The 23,372-nt window shown below is 43.1% G+C and overlaps 1 protein-coding gene across 24 annotated transcripts in view; it reads left to right on the forward strand.

Moving 5' to 3' along the window:
* Positions 1 to 23,372, forward strand: part of PHLDB2 (pleckstrin homology like domain family B member 2) — a 227,344-nt gene that overhangs the window by 19,407 nt on the left and 184,565 nt on the right. For 21 of the 24 annotated variants that reach the window (XM_045088355.1, XM_013060879.2, XM_045088342.1 and 18 more), the window contains exon 2: positions 5,798 to 5,924. The exons of the other annotated variants lie outside the window; for them this stretch is intronic. The gene's annotated coding sequence lies outside the window, so the exon portion shown is untranslated. The remainder of the gene's footprint in view (positions 1 to 5,797; positions 5,925 to 23,372) is intronic. 24 annotated transcript variants of the gene reach the window in all.

The raw sequence follows: 23,372 nt of genomic DNA on the forward strand, positions 1-23,372 counted from the left end.
GCAGATAGCTATTAAGAGATAAGTCAGATTTTAGGGGTGCTTGGGGGACTCAGTTGGTTAAGCTTCTGCCTTTGGCTCAGGTCATGATCCCAGGGTCCTGGGACTGAGCCCCAAATCGGGCTCTCTGCTCAGCGGGGAGCCTACTTCTCCCTCTGCCTCTCCCTCTCTGATCTCTCTTGCTCTCACTCTCTCTCAAATAAATAAATAAAATCTTTAAAAAAAGAGAGAGAGAGAGAGAGAAGTCAAATTTTGAACTCAGGCTCATCTCTTTCCAACATTTTTAGTCAAAATTTTATGTTGTAGTCAAAATATTTATTTTTGTTTCATAATAGCGACACCATGCAATCTGAGAGGCAAAGGTCTTTGAGGCAGAGAACATGAAGTATGTGTCAGAAAAAGAAGACCACGTGAAGGCCCAGTATTGTCCTTTTCTCCCATTGAATTTGGGCTGCAGCCACATTTCTGCAACAGCATCTCAGGAAAGATCATTAGGCAGGGGCTCCCCGTCTGCCAGGTTGGGGTTTAATACCCATCATGCAGCCTGTACTTCATTTGCATGTGACTAGCCCCTGTTCGTGGCCTATGTTCTTCAGTTTAAGTCCACAGTGAATTAGAGTCAGACTGGCTTAGCCGCACAAAGTACTGAGAACTCCTTTGAAACTCAAAAATAGCTTCTGGCAACAGAAACCACATTTTCATGCTCATTTTACCATATTTAGAGATGGAAGCTGGGCCCCAGAGACCCCCCCTCAAACCAGAATGTCATGTTAGTGAATCTCTGTTGAGATAAAGGGACATGTCCCCCGCAAAGATGCTAAACACAGGTCACATCCATAACCACGGTTTCCATTTTCTGGCAGAGCTGAATAAAATTTCCTACTATTTTTCAATCAGGAAGGGCAGCATCTCAGATGACAAGAAAGGCTTTTGTAACCAATTCGCAAACTTGGAATAATTTTTATTGAAAGTTAGGCTTACGTGGTTATTAAAAGGCAGATTTGTGGTGGACTGCAGACCCATTTGACACTGGTCTCTGGAGAAGCAACTGGAGGGAAGAAGATTTTTTCTATTTTGTTGTTCTGCAATGTGCATTCAGTTTGAGTTTTCCCACTGAGGGGCAAATGGGCCCCGTGAGCGCAAGAGGCAGACAAAGCTCGAGTCAGAGCTTACATTTGAAAACTGAAGCAATGATTTCCCCCATTTTCAGCTTCACTCTGTGTCCTGAATTTCAGGCAGGGCAGGCAGGAGAGAGAGGGACAGGGCACCGCTTGGCTCTTGTGTGGAAGTGTTCAACCTTTTAAAAGCCCTTTCGGAGCACTAACCCCAGTTCTGGAGTTCTTCAATTCAACCTAGAACTGCAGATTTAGTCAAACTTACTTTTCTCTTCTGACATGAAGAGTAACTTGAAGCTAATCTCCCCGACTGGAAATTGAGCAAGTGGTTCCAAAAACAGAAGTGGGCGACGCACACGCGCGGGAGTGGAGAAGGCTCAGAGTCGCCTCACGCACGTCGACTGAGAAAGGAATGGACACTGTTGATGAAATTTATCACACAAGATGGGATTGCGAGCAAATCCTTCATCCTAAAAAGGACAGAAACCCAGAAGGGAATGACTGGGGAGAATGAGTCACCAGCAGCTGTTAAGAATCATAGACCTCTATTCCTGATTTAACTCTCTCCTTTATCTGCCCCTGAGGCCCGTGATTCTCAAACTCTGGCTGCTCAGAATCAGCTCAAGGCTTCTTAAAATACGGATCGCTGAGCTCCATCTTCAGAGTTTCTGATTCAGTGGGTCCGGGGCGTGGGGTGGGGTGGGGTGGGGGTGGGGAGAGGGCAGAGACTCTCGTTGCCTGCGTTTCCTGGTGGTGGTGATGAGGCTGGTCAAGGATATCGACCTGTAAGAACCTGGGCTCTAGGTGACACCCGTTTCAGAATCGAGCCCATGGGACCAAGACCAGCCTATCTACCTGGAAAACCAGAGGCAACAGTTCTTAAAAATAGGTACTGTCATGGTAAGCTGAAAGGGCCACTGCTAAAAGCTGGAAGGAGAGGCCAAAGGAACATATCTTACCAAACAAGTGATGCCCCCTCTTCTGGGGGATACCTAGAGACTTCTTACAAGATTCAGCCCAGGAGCAGAGCAGTGTGGGCCAAGGTTGCCTGTCCTTGGGGAGACAGGAGAAGGTGTCGGTTCACGGGTGCCACAGTGGACTTAGATTTGAGACCCCTGTCTACCCCCGCTCCAAGGTTATGAACTTGTTCAGTCACTTAGCATTTCTAAACCGCAGTCTCCTCGCTCATAAAATGGGGAAATGATACCACGGATCTCAACAGCTTGGAAGGATGAAATGAGATAGTGTTTAGAAATCGTTAGCACAGGGGCTCATGTGCAGTAAAGCTTGGGTAAATGCTAGCTAATTAGATGCTGTTTAATAATATAACTAGCCTTATCCCCCACCATTATGATATAGTCTGTGTGTATAACACTTTTACTACATTCAACAAATTTTGAGGCCTCTGTCTCATCTTCAGATATTGGAAACTGAGGCACTAAGAGGCTAAGTATCTTGCCCCGGGACATCCTAAAGAGCTCTCCGAAGTTAATACCCCACGATGAAGCTATTAGCATCATTCTAAAACCCAGATATATAAGTGTGACCTGATCCAGACCTTCCGGACAGCCCTCCCCGAGAACCTGGCTATACTCATCAGGATTAAAGGACGGGGTATTATTACTTCAGCTCCCCCTGGAGTCTCGCTCTGCCGTTTTTGGCCCACATGCTGCTGTATGTAGTTTGTGTCTGAAATGGAAAATTTCTGTAACACAATACCCAGCTCTGATCCCCGTAGACTCTCTCAGGCTTTTTATTTTTTTGGTTTGGGTTAAACTATGACTTCATACGCAAAAAGAAGCCTCATTTCCCAGTGTTCTCAGCAGATTCATAAACATTACAGGCTCAAAACCCTCCAGTTCCTAGGAATTCCAAAGAATTAACTTCCCTTTTCTGAAAATGCAGAGCAGCAATTAAGAAGTGAGAAGAAAAATGGGAAAACTAAGTCTACCTGCCCTTCAGGACCTGTGGCTCTGTGACTTGTCCTCTTGTCCCGCTCCCCTCCCACAAAGTAGTGTGATTCCCAGCTTGCCCACAGGGGCCCCCAACGAATGACAAGAAAGCATGGCTGCCCTTAGCTTGATGACCCTGCCTGAAACGGGGTGTGTTGGACAACCAAGCAACAGAAAGCAAGGGTTAGAGGCCCGATTCCTTGACTTACTAGTATTTTTCCCTACTAGAGTGTAAACCTTCCACAAACTGCGTCTAATGTGAGTCTGGACAAATCTGAACAGGGCAGTGGGTTTCCACGGAGTGTCTGCCCCTCTGACAAGCTGCTCCCGCAGCCGAGCGACAGACTGCACAGCCTCCAGAGCCCGGCTGTCTGGCTTTGATTCCCAGCTCCGCCCCTAACCGACTAGCCTAGTAACTTTGCTGCCAGTTTCACAACCTCTCCATGTCTTTGCTCCTCATCCAGAAATGGGGCTCGATCCCTACCCTGGAAGACTTTACTAATATTTAAGACATTAGAGGGTGTTCATGAAAGTTCCTGGCACATAGTAAGGCATTGCTCTTGTTATTATTACTAGTTCTACCATAGGGCAAGTCAGGGAGCAGTTCTGGCTACATTTGCTCAAGAAAAACATAATGGCATCATAGAGAGGAAGGGACCAGGTTGGTATCCTGGTAAGGGGGCAGCTTCGGAATCAGGTAGCTGTGAGTTTGATCCTTAACCCAGCTACTTGCGTTGAGTAACCTTGGGCAAGTTATGAACCTCTTTGAGATCCAGTTTTCTTCTTATAAAATAGACAGTAATACTTACCTCCTATGGTTGCTGGGAAGATCCAGTGACATGCTGTTTGGGAAGCACCTGACCCTGGGTTAGCAGCTGGGGAATGGGAGTTATTAGGTGGTAAACTGGTCACATGAATAAAGAAATCCATCAACGGATTAAGCCACTTACGACCACCCTGCTTGATACAACTGACTAAACTAATTCCAACACCTAAGATTCTTACCAAAACAAATAAACAAACAAAAAACAGAGGTTTGACTTAGGATTTTCCAACTGTACCATGGTGCCAAAGCAATATGCATTCAGTAGAAAGCATACTTCAGGGGAGGCTGGGTGGCTCAGTCGATTAGGCTTCTACCTTCGGCTCAGGTCATGATCCCAGAGTTCTGGGATCAAGTCCCACATTGGGCTCCTTGCTCCACGGGGATCCTGCTTCCTCCCTCTTCCTCTGCCTGCCAGTCTGCCTCCTTGTGCTCTCTCTCTCTCTCTGTCTCTGTCAAATAAATAAAAAAAAATCTTAAAAAGAAAGAAAGAAAGAAACCGTACTTCACATTGGCAATACTGGGATCTTTTCTCGGACTAGTGATATGCCATACAATGGTCTCCCGTGATGCTAGGCAATGATGAGCCACCCGGGCGGCGGCCCGATGACGAGGGTCAACAACCCCTACACTTACAACCATTCTGTTTTTCACTTCCGGTATAATTCATTAAATGACATGAGCTATTCAACACTCTCTTATAAAATAGGCTGGTGTTAGGTGATGTGGAGCGAGCATATATCAGGTAGACTCAGCTAAGCTGTGATGTTCTGTAGGTTAGGTGTATCACATATCCTGTCGACTTAGGATATTTTCAACTTACAAGGAGTTTATTGGGTCACAACCCCTCTGTCAATGGAGGAAGTGCTGTCTTGTCAGAGTACAGGTAAAAGGGCACAGGACATTTTTCTGTCTCTTGTGTTAAACTTGGTTTACTGTCTGGATGTATAAACCACTCATCACCCCGACCCCCATTTAGCCTCTTTTCTTTATCAATCACATTTTTGTTCCAACATATGCATGGAGATGTGGGAGTTTGCCAGGTCTTGTAAGGGAGCTATGATGAAAGTACTCCCCAGACAGTGAGATTTCAACCTCCAGAGGCTATGAAAGTCTGTGATGAAATGAAGGACCTTAAGGCATCACAAACAGGGCCGTGGCGTCGCTTTGTGTCAGGGGGTCACGGGTTAAACTATGCTCCAAGGGGAGCCTTTGACAATAGAATGAGCACCCCCTAGAGTTGTGCAACAGTGTAGCTCTGATCCCCAAATGCAAGACATGAGGTCCACTGACTCAGACTGGGACTTAATCCCCCTTACTTTTCATGAGTCAGACTCTGTCTTCCATTTCTCCTTGCTGAGGTAGACTGTGTTAATCCCTGGGTGATCTAGTCATGGAGAAGAATCACAGAATCACCCATTCTGAGAGTTGAAAGACCTACCCAGGTCATCCAGCCAGTCCTCCGCAGTGCCCCAGGGGAACTTGTCAGTGTGTTTCCTTCCGAGTTGCCTTTTGTTGGTATGAAAACCACTTCCCAGGAGTGTTAGAATTCCCCCATGTGACCTGTCATTCTTCCAGCAGGAGGGTGGGGGGAACCAGGAGACCTGAAGCACCCTCTGCCCTTGGCTGCCTCCACCAGCATCCGTGTTTGAAGTGCCTAGGTGTGGCTTGCAGGATTTCCTGAAGATGTGGGAGAAAGTAGTGATGTCGCCGCTCAAGGTGCCTTGAGAAGGAAAAGGAGGAACCCAGACACCAGTGGAGGGAGATGATGATTCCAGGACCCCTAACCAAGAGGATGTTCTTTTGCTTTTGTATTTTCTCTTGCCCATGCCCTACTCGCTTCTTCCGCACCAGTATCATCGATAAAGCACTTTAGAGCTAAAAGTCACCGACCAAATTACCTCGTTCAGTTTGCAGATGAGGAAACGAGTCGCAGACGTCAGGCAGTAGGAAGCATCCAGGAAAGAGGATCGATCCAGAAGTCACTTAGGCTTTCAGCTGCCGGTAGAAGGAGAGAGAAGTGTATTCGGGTTCAGAGTAAGTGGTATTTTTAACTCCATTATATAGATAAAGAAATTAAGCTCAAAAGTAAATGGTGTTACATTTCTTCTCTGGTTCTTAAACTATTCTGCTGGGTTGGGCAATGCATCAGGGCTTGAGCTAAAAACCAGAGCCGGCTTCTATCAGGCAGTTCCTTGGAATGGAAGCACAGGTGGGAGGTGGGGGGGGTGGTGAGGAGACATGGTCCCATCCTTTGACTCTTGAGTTGGAAGGAAAGCCAGCATCCAACCAGGAATGTTGAATCTACTTTAACATTTCACTGTTGTTTCTTCCTCTCCATACCCAAGGGCACACAGGCACTCACACAGCAAGTTGCAAGAACAGACATCTGCAGTGAGAACACTTTTTTATATAATACCTGTGCCGTTTTTCTCAATTTCACATTTTCTCCTTCTGTAAAGTAGGGATTGTGATGATGTCTTTCACATAGCATTGTTGTATAATAAAATAAAATAATGAGGTGTGATTGCTTTTTAAACCGCAAAGCAGTAATTCTTCAGTAATTTGGCTTAAGAACTTTCTTAAGAATTTGGTGAATGCTAAAGACCCTCACCAAAATTCCCAAAAGTGGACATGATGTTTTGCACATAATTTCAGAGGGTTCACAGACCCTCTGAAGACCTCAGCTTAACACCTCCTCTACAAGTGCTTACCAAATGTGGTATAATCCAGTCTGAACATTCCAGAGTTTTCCCAACTTGGCATAAACTTGGTGTGTGGCTTTCATTTATTTGATAAACCCTTACTTGGCCCTTACTAGTTACTTGATCTGTGGGGGCACAGACGTCCTTATCTTTTAGGAGTTAACACTGCTAAAGGTGTATTAAAACCAAAGAGTTCCTTCCCATGCGTTGTGTCAACTGAGAAGGTCACTTCACTCTGGCATCTGGCTTTATAGCTCCTGTCTGGTTACTCTGGTCAGTTAGAGGACAGTGTGGTCACAGCTAATCTGACCAGGAACCTGTATACAAAATGTCGAGGGACGTCTCCCAGCTCTGTGCAAGTGTTCTTTCCCCCAGAAAGATCTGGGTGCGGATAAGCAGAGGGAAGCTGTGTTCAGCTTTGGGTGAAACACTATTCCTCACAATCCTGGGGTCTCCTAGTAAGAACCCTTCATGCCCGTTAAAGGACATCTGTAAACATCTGCCATTCTTCCACATTTTACTAAGTAGAATCTTGTAGATAATTGCTGCCAAACAAGAGAATCAAATATTTCTGGTCATATAACCCCAAATCAGAAATAGCCATTTTCACTATGAGCAAAGGTTTTCTTTTTCTTTTTTAAATTTCCTTTTAAATTCTTCCATCTGGGTTTTAATTTTCTAGTTTGAGGAATCAGAAAAAAAAAAAAAAAAGCATATTTCCCTTATCTGAAAATAAGGATAGTAATTGTGACTTCTGCATTTAGTTGTGAGATTACATGAGGTGGCTTTTTTTTTTTTTTTTGCCATTCTAATTCCTTTTGTTTTTTTTTTTAATTTCTTTATACAATATAATTTAGTTAACATATAGTATATTATTAGTTTCAGGGGTAGAATTTAGTGATTCATCAGCTGCATACAACACCCAGTGCTCATTGTATCAGGTGACCTCTTTAATGCCCATCACCTAAATACCGCATTCCCCCATCTCCCCTCCAGCACCTTCTCTTTGTTTCCAAGAGTTCAGCATCTCTTATGGTTTGTTTCTCTCTCTCTTTTTATCTTGTTTTTTTTTTCCTTCTTTTCCCCTATGTTTATCTATTTTGTGTCTTTAATTCTACATATGAGTGAAATCATATGGTATTTGTTTCTCTCTGACTGACTTAGAAATAAGTCATCACAGCATAATACCATCTAGTTTCATCTATGTCATTGCAAATGTCAAAAATTTCATTCATTTTGATGGCTGCATAGTATTCCCATGTGCATGCGCATGCGTGTGCATGCGTGTGTGTGTGTGTGTGTGTGTGTGTGTGTGTAATCTCACATCGCCTTTATCCATTCATCTGTCGATGGACATCTGGGTTCTTTCCATATTTTGGCTATTGTGGACATTGCTGCTATAAACATGAGATATTTTTAATCCAGTACTCAGAATGATTCCTGGCACTTAGTGATAGCTCAACAAATGGTAACAATTATAATTATCATGATCCCATTCCCAACAGCTGTATCTTTAGCTATTGCCATAGGCTCGTGACTTTACCAGCAAAGAGAAACTTGTTTTGCTGTAGCCGCTATTCTCCAGAATATCATTTTAAAAATCCAGCCACTAAATCTGTCTGCAGAGATGTTATTTTTTGTGACAACTGAGGCTTGGTTTTCCAAGCTCCGGATTGAGAGGTATATTAATTGAGTTTTTTAGGGGAAGCAGGTGGAATTTGCAAAGAGCTGGATAAGATGTGATAGGGGGTAAGGCTTTGAAGTTAAATTAGAAGCAAGAAAACAGAGAGAGAGAGAGATGATTGATCCTCACTGGGAATGCCTAGAAGACAATTAGGAAAAGGCAAGAGTACAAGGCAGCAAATGGGTGCCCCTTCCCTTATGAGGGGGGAATTAAGGCCAATTGTCTCATTTCGTTTGGGATGATTTTTTTAAAAGATTTTATTTATTTATTTATTTGACAGGCAGAGATCACAAGTAGGCAGAGAGGCAGACAGAGAGAGGAGAAAGCAGGCTCCCCATGGAGCAGAGAGCCTGATGTAGGGCTCGAACCCAGGACCCTGGGATCATGACCCGAGCCAAAGGCAGAGGCTTTAACCCACTGAGCCACCCAGGCACCCCCACTGGGGATGATTTTGACTAGAAAGTGGATTGCAAGAATCAGATAGCATTTCTGCACAGAGGGGGTTGGGAAGTGGTGACATATGCCAAGGAGAACTGACATGTTCTCGTAAAATCCTGTCCTGTCCACCTAGACTCAATGGCTGCCTTTCCTATGCTCACATATTTTGCAACAAGTGTTTTCCACAAGGAAGGAAAGTTTAATTCTCTGCAAACAGCAGAGGAAGGTTCCAGTGCATTTGAAGAGGAAAGAAATGGAAGAGGACAGTTGGTGAGAGCTGTGGTGCTGACAGCATGACCTCAAGAGGGCCCTTTTCTGTCTTGGCCCAAGCCTAACCTATGAATGAAAACACTGGAAGTGACCAGCCACAGGAATTCAGGAACTGCTGGGGAGCTCATTCATTGGTAAAGCAGTCCACCCGCACCCACACCCTCCGGTCTGGCCACACATATGTGAATCACTGTGGTGGCAATGCTAACAGACACTTGCTGGTCAAAGGTCCATACGTTGCGCACTCTCAGCAAACTCTCCTCCGCTCCTCCTGTCTGCTCTGCCTTGCCAGCTGATTTTGCCTTGTCTCGCTGGGCCTACGTGCAGAGGTCCTCAGAAACAATACTTAGATTCAGGTCTGGAATGCTTCTACACACCATCGATCCAACTCCCACTCTCATTTTTGCCTCAGGGAGGGATTCGCAAATGCCCGAGGAGCCCTCGGGCCACCAATGAGCAGTGTCTTCTGTCTCTAATTACCGGCCAATGCAAACAAAGCCTTCAGTGAACCGGCTGCCTTCTTGTCACCTCTGACCCGTGGTCAGACACGTGGCTGGGAGTGTTACCAGATGGAAATTGTTAGTGAAGACCCACGTTTAACAGGACATTTATTTGTGACCGAACAGCAGCTTAGGTCTTGGGCTTGACTTTTGTTTAGTACATGAGTTCAACCTTGCATGTGAAACCTTGTGTTTGGAGGTGGCTTGGCCTAGGGAAGAGAAAAGAAACTGCCCCCTCCTGAGTTCCTTTACAAGTACCTGGGTCAAAAGGAGGATGGGGAAACCAGTCCGGATATTAGGGCCTAATGGTCAGGGAAGGGGTCCAATGCCCAAACAAACATTTGCACTTGGGCACTTGGGTACAAAGCCTCGCTCAGCTGAGCTGTCACACACCTTCCTCTCCACATATGCTGACATCCCAGAGATTAAAAAGACAACCTCTTTTATCTCACAAGATCCCGCCAACTAAATATTCATCATCTGCCTGTCCTCAATCTGAATATTTCATTGCTCTAAATTAAGGTCGGTTGGAGTTTCACCAGTGTATCCACAAATAATTGAGCCAAAGTGCCTATAGTGGGCATGAGCCTGGGCAACGTCAGGGAAGAAGGCTGCTGGGGAATTGGATTACCTCACCCTGAAGATTTCCCAAGTCAGAAATGCACATGGAAAACCCTGCATATGCTCTTGACTTTCTCTGGGTGTGCAATTCTGCCCACAGCCTGCTGCTCTGGAAAGTTTTCCCATCAAGCCCCTGTGTTTGGTTCCATCTCTACACCGTGTGATCTTCCGCTGCTCTGTTCAGTAAGTGTTTGGGCAGACGGATGCAAATCGATGAAACACACATGGTTCATATAAGACGGAGATGAAGAGCCCTGCTGGCTGGGATACGCCCGACGGGTGATTACCACAAGCATCCTCGTGGTTGAGAGGAGAAAGAAAAATTAACCCTCAAAATCTATTGTTGTCTTTTAGTTCCTTTGTTTCCATAACTTCTCATATAATTTCACAAACTTGAATTCACTTTCAAGTATTCCAACATAACATCGTAGAGAAAGAAGCAGGATCATCAGTTCATAAGTGGAAGACTGGGGCGATGAGAAAGACAGGCTGGAGCCTCACAGCCAAGAATCCCTGTCTGTGTCCAGAGGCCTCTATCTCCCTCAGCAGAAGGTGCTTCCTCTGGGCAAGGTTCTCATTACGTCAGCAATGTGTTTTTCCAGATACCAGCCTCCCTTGGGATGTAGAAATTGTCTGGGGAAACATTTATCATCTCTAAGCAGGAATTTAGATCTTTGTTTGCCTGTTACATTTCTTCTAATTTCCCTGTGTGTGTGTGTACCATTTTCCTTAGAGATTATCAATTAGTAAGACTTTGCAGATTTAGTTTGACATTCATTTGTTACTATTTTGAATGCAAATGTTAAGTGGTTGTCCTCTGAGAATCTGTGAGTTTTGTGCTATATTTTTTTTTTCCAGAAGCAATGATTGTCTTGGCTCAGGCGTGCATGCGTGCACACACACACACACACACACACACACACACACCAGGTTCTGAAACAATAGAAACACACTTGGGAAAATGCAGACCGTGTACAAAACTCTTTTATGCTCCTATAGGGATACTGTGACAAATCTCATATTCCTGTACCCACATCACAAATGGAAAACCTGTTCAGAGATATGAAGTGACCTGCTAATATCACATGGCTTTTGTGTCACAAAGCTAAAATTAGAAACCCAAAGTAAAAATCTGACTGCTCAACCTAGGAACTTGCCAGTATAGGCTGTGAGGCTCTTTATGGAAGATGAGCTGAGAAAGGTAATGTTAAAATCCTAGTCCTGGTGGGATAATCAAGGATCTGATCACCCACAGAGAAGAGCAGCCTCAGCACAAAACAGAAACTGGTCTAAATCCAGCAAGGTGGAGTCAAGATTTGTGAGGCCTTGTAGCAAAGCCGTGGAGCCTAACAGCCTTGTGGTACCCTGGACCTCCTCCCCAAGGCTCCTCACACACCAGTGTGCACCTATCCCTTTCCCCCCACATTCTGGTATAGCTCAACCCACTCCGATTGGTCAATCAGCAATCCTGGACCTTGAGAAAGAAGATTTTGTGTCTAGGTAAATGTATTCATTTCCTAGAGCTGTCGTAACAAAATGCCATACACTCGCTGGCTTAAACAACAGAAATTTATTGTGTCATAGTGTTAGAGGCTAGAATTTCAAATTGAGGTGTCGACGGTTTGGTTCCTTCTGAGGGCCGAATGAGGGGGAAATCTCTTCCATGCCTCACTCCTTGGCTTCTGGTGATTTGCTGGCAGACGAGGCCTTTCCTCGGCCTAACACCTATCACTCCAATCTCGGCCTCCTTTGTCACATGGCATTCTCCCTGTGTGTGTGTCTCTCTCTGTGCTCAAACCGCCCCCACTTTTTATAAAGACACCAGTCATTCTGGAATCAGGACCACCCTAATAACTTCATCTTAATTTGATCATCTGTTAGAATCTACTTACAAAGAAGGTCAAATTCACAGGTATTGGTGGTTAGGATCTCAACATCTTTTGCAGGACACACTTCAATCCATAACAGTAAAGACAGGGCTTCTTCTTGAAAATCATCTACTCTGAACTAGTCATCCCTGACATACTTATTTTGGTTTCACCTACCTCAAACATAACGATTAACTTCCTTTTATAATGATCAACTTTATCCCTTTAAGTTTTTAAAATTTCTGTATTTTGACAAACAGCCCTTTGGATTTAGTACAAAATACACCCATTTCCCTGAAGGATAAAGACTCTCCTAAAATACAAAGTTGCTATATTATGGGGATGTATTACTTCCCTCTTACTTGAACTATAAACTCGGTTTACTCACATCATGGAAAACAAGTAACATAACTAAAAATGAATGAAAATCTATGTTAGTATTATTATTATTCAGAAGGAGACCTTGTGCAGAGGGAAGTTTTCTCCAACGTAATTCTGGAAAAGTTCTACAAGTTGTATTTTCCAAAGGATTTTACCTTTAAATCTTTCTGATTTATTTTTTTTAATAAATTGCTTTTATATTTTCTATAGTAAAAAAAAGTCGTTTTTGTTTTTGTTTTAAGAAAGGGAGGGAATGGGGGAGGAAGGAGGGATAGGAAGAACACAGAAGACGCCCAGCCAAGTCTAAATTCCACTCTGTTTTTTAATTCGCATTAGCATTTTTCTCAGTTCAGATTCACAGGTGAAAGTATAAGAGAACATCCAGTGTCACTTCCTTCATCAAAGAGCTTCCTTATAGCCTGAGAACGTATCCTTTTGCCTTATACATCCCCGTGCCTCGGGGAAAGACAGTACTTCATTATAGAAACACTTCACATAGCCTCTCTTGGCACGCTTTCTTCAGAGGTTCTCCGCTGCGCCACCACAGGAGGGCTGGGGCCTGTGAGGACTGTAGTTGGCCGTTTTCTCCACAGAGAGAAAATGCTTAGCTGGGGTGCGGAAGCCCTCCCCTATCCACACCCATTCGTGTGTAGATCAAACACCTCTGATTCCCATTATATTTTCCCTGGGTCTCAACATAGAGGCAAACAACTACAGTAAACAGTTAAATACTTACTTTCTTGCTACCGGGATTGAATGGGTGAAAGTCAGAGACCCGTCCTTAGTGGAGGCGAGCATGAAATTCAGGGCTCTGACAGCATTACTCAAAGTGCAGCCTGAGAACTACTTTCCACAGAATCAACTGAAAAGTTTGTTAATAGAAATTAACCAGGTGGGGCTCCTGGGTGGCTCAGTGGGTTAAAGCCTCTGCCTTCAGCTCAGGTCATGATCCCAGGGTGTTGGGATTGAGCCCTGCATCCGGCTCTCTGCTCAGCGGGAAGCCTGCTTCCTCCTCTCTCTCTGCCTGCCTCTCTGCCTACCTGTGATCTCTGTCTGTCAAATAAATTTAAAAAATCTTTAAAAAAATTAAAAATAAATTTTAAAAAATTAACCAGGTTTCTCAGGTTCGGCTTCAAACCAACATCAACAGAAATTCTTGGAGTGGGAGCTAAGGAATCTCATTTTTATTGCTTCCCAGGGGCCTTCAACACACCGTAAGGTATGAGAGACACTGCATGACCCAAATGTACATGAGCAGCCAAGGCTTATGTGAATATGGATCCCAACATGTACCTGGGTGTCCCTTGAGAACCCAGAAAATCAGTGATTTGTCACGCTAGTTAAGTGAAGTTGGACTTTGGATAGGGTCTTCCTTGACTTCTGCCTTCTCTGCAGAGAGTGTTTCTACACCTCAGCTTTCTTCAGCATTTCGCAAGCCCTCCATGCTATCAGATTGTTGTGATCGATTTACCTGAATTCCTTTTTCAGGCAGAGACAATGGCTTATTATCTCTGTGGCTTTCTCTATCCTTGCCTGACAGAGCTCCTGCCTAATAAGCCTTTGTTGATTAAACAAATAAACACAGCTGGTTTACCCCTCAGGAACTTAGTGAGCAAAGGATTTGTGTTTGATCTTGGTAAACTATTGGGATTCACTATGGCACAGGTTTAAGATGAGGTCAGGTCTGACTGGACCTTCAGCCTTGTTCCTGAGATCCCCAAACAGAGAGTTTCATCACAAATGCCACCCCCATCATCTTTCTCTTGTTATTGATGTAGAGGTTGCCCACGGTATGACATTAGTTTCAAGTGTACAACACAGTGACCCAACTTCTCCACAAGGGTAGCTCCCATCGGTCACCAGGCAGACGCCATTACAACACCATTGGCTGTGTGCCTTATGGTGTGCCTTTCATCTGGGTACCCTAGACATTCTGTAACTAGAAGCCTGTACCTCCTACTCCCTTTCACCCATTTTGTCCATCCCCTCCCCCCCACCCCACGCCCTGCCACCACCAGTCTGCTGTCTGTAGTTACAGGCCTGGTTCTGCTTTTGCTTTTCACTTGGTTTGTTTTAGATACCACGTCATCTCTCGAGTTGGAAACTTGTTCCTGCACTCTCATCTCACATTGCCTTTGAAAGGATATATTGCTGGTAGGTAGCAGGAAGGGGCCCAGGTGGCCTTATTAGAAAGAGAGTCGCAAATGGTATTTAGTTGCCCTATGGATTCAGGACTCAAGTGACATCTCCACCTACCCAAGGTCCAGGAATGCCTACGGAGGCCCTAGTGGGTGCGGCTCTCTGCATCTCAAGGCTCCAAGGGAGCAGGGGCCACATTCTCAGCAAAGGAGGAAGGCCAGTGCCTAGGAGAAGCCTCTCAGGCCTGACTGTTCCTCCCTCCCTGTGGAGTGCTCCCGGGCTTTCAGGTAGACTCTGTGGGAGGCTGGAAGGCAACCTGTGGCCCCAGGCCATTGCAGGACCGAGATCCACCACAGATGTGTCTCCCAACTTGCCCTTGCTACAGGGTTTGCGCCTTGACTAGTGACCCTTCAGGGATGGTTTGGTGGTTTCAGAAGTTCATAAAGTCAGAAAGCAGCAAACAAATGTGGTCAATGGTCCTGGTGCTAACACGCGCGCTATCTCCAGGAAACTGAGGTGGGACAGGAAAACGCTGGGGTTGAAGGCACTGAGTGGTTTGGCACATCTGGTTTGAGATGTGCTCACTGAAGAAGTGCCAGAAAAATGACGAGGAATATGGGGTCCTGGGAAAGGGCACTACCCCCAGGGCTCGGGGTGGTTTTGGGGGCTTTTTTCTGTTTTCATCTTTAAAAATAACAACAACAACAACAACAAAAGCTGAAATAAAGCTGACTTGAAATAAGTTCAGTCATGTGCGTATCCTAAGTCTGGCACATTCTTTGTCCTGTTAACATCTCCTTATTTCAAAGCACACTGTCAATTTATAAGGCCCAAACTTCACGGTGTTTTTAATTTAAGCAGAGGGTTTTTGCCAAACCTAGCCCTGAGAGAAATATTTTCATTATCCAGCTTTCTGATAGACCCCGCAGCTCGGGTGGGGTTTCACTCTCCAATTCAGCCAGTCTCTGGCTGCTCAGAGGCAAACCCCACGGATGGTCCTGAGAGTCAAAAATCAGCTGATGCCCGCATCTGCGGTGAGAGGCCCATGACAGGGAGTGGGTGGCAGAAGCAGGAGAACGAAATTGAGATTTAAATTTAATAGTGCTATATGTGATAGAAAGCAAAGGAAGGGTCGAATCATAGCAATTCCTAATAATTAGGAGAATCATCGCTACAATTACTGAGCCCTGATTGTCGCAGCAGCCTACCCTGTGCCTATACAGATGTATCGTTCCCCCAACAACTTTAGGAATAGATAACGTCCGTGTCCTGGTCATCATTTAGAGCTATAGCAGAAGCGCAGACAGATCAAAGGGAGATGGCTCCGGCTCTCCTTTTGTCTGCTGCCGGGTCGGTCCACACCCTTAGAAAACAAGCTTCAACAAGGTCTAATCGCTTCCCCCCAGGGATTAAGAAGGTGAGTAACCTTGGAAGGAAATCAAATAGAAAGGCCTGTAGATGATAGTCTAGAAAGACTAGTGAGTCCAGAAGTAGGGGTTGAAAATGCAGAGCATGAGGGCTCAAGGGGTGACCTGAATTTGCTCTAGTCTGGAGCCCTAGGAGGGTAGAGAGGCCTTAGGAAGGGGCCAGGAGACCTAAATGACAGATCTGGCAGATTTCTGGCAGCCTCTCACAGACCTTTTTCTAACTGTACATTTTTTAAACATCACACAATTCAGATGCATGAAATCTGGTTTATCCTAAAGGTGGAGTTAAATAAGCCAAAAAAAAAAAATTCCTATAAAACTGGATATAATGAAATTTTGACTTGAAATTCAACCCAGAGAATAATTATTTTAGATATGTTTTACTCTAGCAAAGAAATCAGCAGAGTTCTTGTATTTTTCTATGGTTTAATGTTTAGGAACCCATTTATTTCTAATTGCTAAATTAGCAAGAGCCGAGAATTCACACTGACTTTATGAAAATGGGCACCCATTTCTCAAATAGGGTATTTACGTATGCCTCACTGCTTTGCTATAAAATTCACCCTGAAAAATTCTCAGAGCTGTTTGTGCAAACTTTGGAACACAGTTAGCTCTTTTGGAGAGATCCAGAGCTCCCCAGCAGCAAGGCCAAAGGCAGGAGATCTGGAAGCAGAGTGTAACTGCACAGAGAAAGCTCCCGAGCCAACTCGCAGGAGTAACTAGAATGAAAACCCCGGTGACTGCTATTTGAGAATGCACTCTTGAAGAACAGACTTATTTAAATGGGTTTGGGTCCAGTTGCCTATACAGTTGGAGGGTAGATGGATCTGGACAAGAATCCCCATTGTTATATAAACTTTCCTGTATTCTAGTCTAAATCTTTCTTCATCTATCAAGTGGGACTAGGGAGGAAAGGGAGTAGGAAAAAGAAGAGAGAAAAGCAAAATCTCTTTCTATAGTATGGTGCATAAGTCAATATTTTAATTTATGGGAAGTCCCTTTCTGCTCTTGTACTATATTTCCAAAGTATTTATGATGTATGGGCTTTTATATCTGTTGTCCAAGCCAAATATTAATTTACTCTCTGAGTTTACATTCCTCCAATTATGCCTCACCCTCCAAGCTGATCCGGTTGGGATCTCCCACCAGCATTCTGGAAAGTCCAGCTTCCTGAGGGTAAATCTTTCCCTGCCAAATACTGAATCAACGGCACTCTATCTTAGAAAATATGGAGGAAGCGATTTGTAATGACTCATACACCTGGATATAAGACTCAAAGAATCTAGGCCAGCATAAGAGTACCAAATAGTCACAGTCCAGCCTTGATGTTGCATAAAACCTTCACCTTGCCTTAATTATGGGGAAGTTTAGCAACACGTAATGCCTCTACACTTGGCGACTGGCCCAGGGGTCGATGGTAATGATTATACTTGCTCCTTTTTAATCTTTCTCAAAGATAGAAATGCGTCCTTAGCAAGTCTATTGCTAAGGAAACAGAAGATAGACTCTTAGTCTTAAGGAGCTTATGGTCAAGCTAAGAAAATGTGGAAAAGCACATACGGTTTAGGAGCCAAAAGAAGTAAAACCTCCAAAAAGCATAAAAAAGAGAAGACAGAAAGGTAAGCCAAGAGGCAATCTCATGCATTGAAGGAAGGAAGCCGAGACAGAAAGGCTTTGATGCGAGGCAACGTCATGTCCCATAGGAAGTTCTGAGAAACTGACTCCTCTATAAATACATAGAGTTCCTTGCTAGTGAAAGATACCTCCACCATACACAGTAATGAGGAACTCATTATTAAATTGGAGCCATTATGCTTTTCTAAATAAGGATTTATGTGGTTTTTTCCCTTTCCTTTCCTTTTTTCTTATAAAACAACCCAAAATATGCAGAACCCAATTTGAAGTTAATATCCAGCTCTAAAATTTAGGCTCAGAATTTATGGTATTTCTTTTCTCTTGCTTTCTAACAAAGGGACATTTAGTGTGGTATCGTAAATCAGACCTCTCTTCTCTCATCTGCGAATATTTAGAAGAACTGAAAGGCCAAAGGCACTCTGGTTCCAGATTACTAGAAACAGCACTTTCCTTCTCTGTTCAGCTTTATGTGATTTCTTTCGCTCGCGTTCCACATTTTTTTTTTTTTTTAAGCATGCTGGCTTGTGGTAACCCTTGCATGTGTCATATTCTCAACTTGTTGTTTGATGCCATCTGTTTAACACAATAGAAAAGAATTAAGAGTCCTATCGTGTCATCTGAATTCATCTGATCCCCCTCTGATGAATATATGGCACTATTCTATGGGGCAAAAATCATGGGGGCTAAATCCTTCAAGTAGGCTCAGATGGCAAACATCTATTTTACCCTGGTATAGATGTTAGGTGTTCTACATCATTGCCCATCTCCACCCATACTTTTTCTGGTAAATGAATTGGCTTCTGGCAAATCCAGACCCCTCGATGCACCCTAGAAAGGGTATTTTAAAAGCATAGGAGTCAGCAGAATCTTATGGAGAGCTCTGGATTTGCATGCCATCATGCAACCAAACTAATTCCTTGAGGGAGTCATATAACCTCTCGTTTTGAAAATAGGGTTCACTTATGTACCCCCCCCCAAATTCATAGCTGAATTCCTAACTCACAATATCTCCAAATCTGACCTTACTTGGAAATAGGATCTTAACGAATGTAATCAAGTTAAAATGAGGCCATCAGGATGAGTTGATGCCAATATGACTGAGGTCCTTGCAGAATGGGGAAATTTCGACACAGACACACATAGAGAGAAAACACCATGTGGATATCCTACAAGTCAAAGACAGAAGAATGGAGGGAACAGATCGTTTTCTCAAAGTGCTAAAAAGGAACCAACTTTGCCAGCATCTGAATTTCAGACTTCTAGCCTCCACAACTGTGAGACAATAAATTGGGTGGTTAAGCCACCCAGTTAGTGGTTTTGGTTATGGCAGCCCTTGCAAACTATTACAGATCCTATTATAGACCCATTTCACTGGGCTGTGTTAAGAATTACAGAAAATATGTCAAGTATCCAACCTGGCTTCAGGGCTGGAACTGCCCTTCCTGTAGAACACTGCACTTGAACACAGTTTCAGTGAAACTGGAAGACAGCTCACGCTCTCACATGGGAGCTCTCTGCTCTCATTATCATGTCCATGGCCTTAAAGTCCCTCGTACAGAGCATCTCTACTTACCACCCAGGGTTCAAAACAGACCAAATGAGTCCTATGAAACCCAAGATCCATTCTGAATCTCTAAAACAAGCATGACAATAGTTGCATAGACATAAGTGGGAGGGAAGGAATCTGTGGAGATCAAGGTTTCTAGCCAGTTCTCTTCTGTTATCCGATGCATTTTCTTCTACCCACAATTTTCCTTCACTCACAGAGTTCCCCAAACGACTCCCTTTAGCTTCTGGGTGTCCATTAGGCTACTCCTACAACCAATCCTTTGCTACTTTTACAAGACTGGTTCTCATAGTTCAACAGCATCACAATTACCTGCGGAGTGTGTAAAACCCAGATTGTGGAGTCCTCCTAACAGACTTTCAGTAGGTCTCGGGGAGCACCAGCAAGTGTCTGGGCCAAGCTGATACGCCTGATCTAGAGACCATATTTTGAGAACACCTGATGTATAATCTGACCTTTCTGCTTCAGTTTCCACTGATGACTCATCGACGAACTTTCAGGTTCCCCAAATTTTATTTATTTATTTATGTATTTATGTATTTATTTATTTGATTATATCTGACACACAATGTTACATTAGTTTCAGGTATCCAATTTAATGATTTGATGAGTTTATACATTATACTATTTTCATCACAATTGTAGCTACCATCTGTCCCATTACCTTGCTTTACGACATCATTGACTATATTCATATTCATTATGCAGTGTTTTTTGTTCCCATGACTCCTTCATTTATTCATTCTGTAACTGGAGGACTGTCTGTGCCTCTCCCCTTCATCCATTTTTTTTTAAAAGATTTTATTTATTTATTTGACAGAGAGAAATCACAAGTAGTCGGAGAGGCAGGCAGAGAGAGAGAGGGAAGCAGCCTCCCTGCTGAGCAGAGAGCCCGATGCGGGACTTGATCCCAGGACCCCGAAATCATGACCTGAGCCGAAGGCAGTGGCTTAACCCACTGAGCCACCCAGGCGCCCTCCCCTTCATCCATTTTGCTCACTCCCTAGTCTTCTCCCTTCTGGCAGCCATCAGCTTGTTCTCTGTATTTGTAAATCTGATTCTGCTTTTTGTTTGATTATTCTCTTTTTGTTTTTAGACTGTTATGAGCTGAATTACATGGGATTAATCCTTCTCAGTCTGACTTATTTCACTTAGCATAATAGCCTCTAGGTCCATCCATGTCCTCTCAAATGGCACAATCTCATCCTTTTTGTGGCTGCATAATATCTCATTGACTATATCTATGTATATACTACATTTCCCTTACCCATTTGTCTATTGGTGGACACTTGGGTTACTTCCATATCTTGGCTATTGGAAATAATGCTGCAACAAACATATGGATGCACATATCTTTTCAAATCAGTGTTTTTGTTTTCTTTGGACAAATACCCAATAGTGGAATTATTGGATCATATGATATTTCTACTTTTACCAAAATTGATATTTTTATAAGGACTCTGACCCGAATCCTCTTTTTGTCTTAGCTACATAGGTCTCTGACCATCATAAATATTAGAATACTTAGAGTAATTAATCCAATCACCTGTGACCAAGAAAGAGTGGGTATGTGTCCCCACATTTAGTGACTTAGTGCCCTACACCTTCTGTAATTTTATAAGTGGAGCCATGTGTCAAGGATTCTGCCATGTGTCTAGTTTACAAAATGTGTGCCCGAACCTTATTTATGAGTCAAATATTTGTCACAGTGAGTTCACAAACGTTGACTTCATACTATACATTATTAAGAAGTACAGCATTTCAGAATCACACCAAACAACATCATTCTAAGGGGAAAGTGCTTCATTGTTCTAACTTGGGTTTCCTAGAACTCTCATATCACAGAGACTCTTCAGGTAAAACTATGATGGGTTCTTGCAGACTTGTAGCTTTGATGGCAAGGGGATGGACCTAATTGTAGCACTACCATCAGAAGTAGAGACAAAATCTATAGGGGATATTTGCAGGTGTTTTTATATGTCAACGCATTAACTGAGTGTGGTGTCTTTATATAAGTAGATTGTCTGTTCTTTTATAGCATACTGAATCTTGGTTTTCCCCCAGGTCAACCATAGAACTGTAGACCTAGTAGATATTTAGTAAGTACTTGATTAATGAATGAATGGTCATTATCCTTTATATTTGTGTAGTAACTTCGAATCTTTCCATTGGCATCATCTCTGAAATCATCATAATGTATGAAATTTGCTCTGAAGGCATTTTTCAGCTTTTGTCCCATTATTTCACTTTACAATATCATTGACTATATGGACACAATTAAAGAAAAAACAAATTGCTAAAAATAAGTTCAAAATATACCTTCTTTACTTATTTCTGAAGAACTATGGAGGGAATCTATTGACCATGGAACTTCTTTTTTTTTTCCCCCCCAAAGAAACTTCTTTCTCACAGCTCCACCCCACACGCCTCTCATCCTTCTCTCTTCTTCTACCTTTGCTCCAATTTTGTAACAAACTCTGTACTATGAGCCTTTCTCAGCAAGGTTGCCAAGAGAGTTTGGAACACTCACATTTGTGCCCCAGTACTGAACTTAAATGAGTTTTCTTGGGGTCTCTCTTCCAAAACAGTAGCCTCACCCTTAGACCCCCTTCTTCTAAGATTCTTTACTTCTACTTTTTAAATATATTTAGCAAATCACAATTGAATTTCTCTTCTGTAAACAGTCACAAAAAGATTGGGCTCATGTAGATGGTAGAAACAATCATTAGTTTTCCAAATATGATTCAACTTAAAAGCAAGAATTTTCTTTAGCCTTCTGCTATGCAGTTGCATTCCTTTCTCCCCACACTCTCAAATCTCAAATTCTTAAGCAAAGAAGTTTTGGGAATTGTTATTGTTGTTTTTTTTTTTTTAATCTAGGAAAGAATCCAGAAAACTTTGTTTTTCTTGGTCTTCATCTTGGTGCAGATGAAATATAGTCTTCTGTATTTCAAGTATGAAGTGGCAGCTGTAGACAGAGGCAGTATTGCTTCTAGAACCAAATTATCCCAGTCAAAGGGTCATGATGCAACCTGCCTATTCTGAATTTATCAAGAAAACAATGACTTAGTTCTATCTTTCTCAGGAAAAAAACTGTTTACTCATTTAGTGTCTCAGGAATGGAACAGGATCCAAGGCCAGGGCCAAGGGGGTGAGATTTGAAGAGAAACAAACCATAAAGCTAGAAGCCAACTATTAGCATCCAAATGACAATAATAATATGATGTGGAGATAGGCAATGACTTCCCTTGCACTAGATTGCAAATGTCCAGATTCCTACTAAAAATGATCTCAGATAAATATGGAACCTATTCTAAGTTAAATGGTCAGTCTCAGAAAGGACATGAGGCTCCTGGCAACTATATCAAAACTTGATCTGGTTTCTTAGTTCACATTTCCCAGCTGTAAGATGCAAAGTGTGAGTGGAAAGAAAGAGGGGTGCTCTGTGCCTGCCCGACCTCCAGAGATGTTGACCACTCTTTAAATTTAAGAGCTCAAATTCAACTTTTTATAGTTAATCTTTTAACTTTTTGTTCTTATTATTCCTCAACCTGGAAAGCTCTCCACCCTCCTCTTTACCATGGCCAATCCTTGCTTATCTTTTTGGTTTCAGTTTAAACATAATTTTTGCCAGATAGCCTCCCTTGACCCTGGCTACTCTCCTTTAAACTAGATGAACTCCTGCCAGGGCTTCTGTAGTGCCAAGATCCTGCAGACTACTCATCACACTTCTGTTCCTGCATAATAATTTCCTGTCCCTCTGATCAATGGTAACCTCTGTGAGGGCAATGACCTTCTTTACTTTCCATATCATTTTGAACAGGTGCTTATCACATACAAGTTGGTATATAGAAGTCTGGTTTTGTTCTCAACCTCTTCAGAAAGAAGAGAAATTTTTTTTTTTTTTTTTAATTTTTTATTTTTTATAAACATATATTTTTATCCCCAGGGGTACAGGTCTGTGAATCACCAGGTTTACACACTTCACAGCACTCACCAAAGCACATACCCTCCCCAATGTCCATAATCCCACCCCCTTCTCCCAAACCCCCTCCCCCCGGCAACCCTCAGTTTGTTTTGTGAGATTAAGAGTCACTTATGGTTTGTCTCCCTCCCAATCCCATCTTGTTTCATTTATTCTTCTTCTACCCACTTAAGCCTCCATGTTGCATCACCACTTCCTCATATCAGGGAGATCATATGATAGTTGTCTTTCTCTGCTTGACTTATTTCGCTAAGCATGATACGCT

This window comes from Mustela putorius, unplaced genomic scaffold (genome assembly GCF_011764305.1).
Source record: "Mustela putorius furo isolate JIRA1106 unplaced genomic scaffold, ASM1176430v1.1 tig00003834_pilon_pilon_pilon, whole genome shotgun sequence".
NCBI classification, from domain to species: domain Eukaryota; kingdom Metazoa; phylum Chordata; class Mammalia; order Carnivora; family Mustelidae; genus Mustela; species Mustela putorius.